We start from the raw sequence: 979 nt of genomic DNA, 5'->3' as shown, positions 1-979 counted from the left end.
CCCCCCACCCCCCCCCGCCGATCCCCTCACCGCGGGGAGCCGTCTCCCGCGGGCTGATCGAGCCCTCTGGGGTGGGCTGAAGCATCTGCGTAGCGGCACGCAGGAGCCAGAGCTGCGTGAGAGGGAGGGGAGGGCGGAGAGCGAAGACGTGGTTTTGTGGCTCTTCTCTCTCCCTGGACGTCAAAAGGTTTTTGTGAGCCACCATGCCTAGACTGAGGGTCAGTTTCTTGCTCCCTGAAGTCAACAGTCAACATCAATATTTGGTTCAGGGTTTCTGTTGGGATTTTTTAATCACGTTATTGCACTCTTCTTATTTTAATAGAAAAAAATCCCACTGCAGTTGCAGTATCAGATCAGAACCTAATTTCTTTAAGTCTAATACTACTCTTTACCTATGGCTGGTACTATTTCTTCAAGGAGAAAGGTCTTTGAAACCGGAAGTTGTACCATAATTCAACACTGCAGGTCTCATTCCCATCTGACAGTTAGAGATCGCTTTTAACCCAGGAGCAGGTTGGTGCATCCTTTCCATTCTTTTGCATTTGTTCTTGTTTGCTGTTAAAACTGCAACATTCTTACGGCTAACACAGGACTTGGGCCACAAATATATTTTTTGTTTGATTGGACATTATGCAGAGTTAATGATTTTGTTAGGAGAATTTCACAGCTACATGTTGGGCTGGACCTGACCTTTTCTTTGTTTTTCTAAAGCTGGGATGTAGACATAGTGGTAAAATGTAGTATTGCTAAGCAAAATGGAAGATATGGTGTTACCCAGCTGCATTTCTTTGTGCATGCAAGTTAATTAGTGAATTAATTTTATTGTGAACATTACACAAAATAATACATTCTGCTGAAAACTTAACCTCTGCAAAAAAAAACCCAGCCTAGTGTATTTGCCTTGATTAGGTATCCAGCTAAGAATAGGCTTCATAATATGTCCAGCCAGCCAGGTTTCCACACACAAAAATAAGGGCAG

Source organism: Pygoscelis adeliae, unplaced genomic scaffold (genome assembly GCF_000699105.1).
Source record: "Pygoscelis adeliae isolate BGI_AS28 unplaced genomic scaffold, ASM69910v1 Scaffold46, whole genome shotgun sequence".
In the NCBI taxonomy this organism is placed as follows: Eukaryota; Metazoa; Chordata; class Aves; order Sphenisciformes; family Spheniscidae; genus Pygoscelis; species Pygoscelis adeliae.
This window is presented reverse-complemented; position numbering follows the sequence as displayed.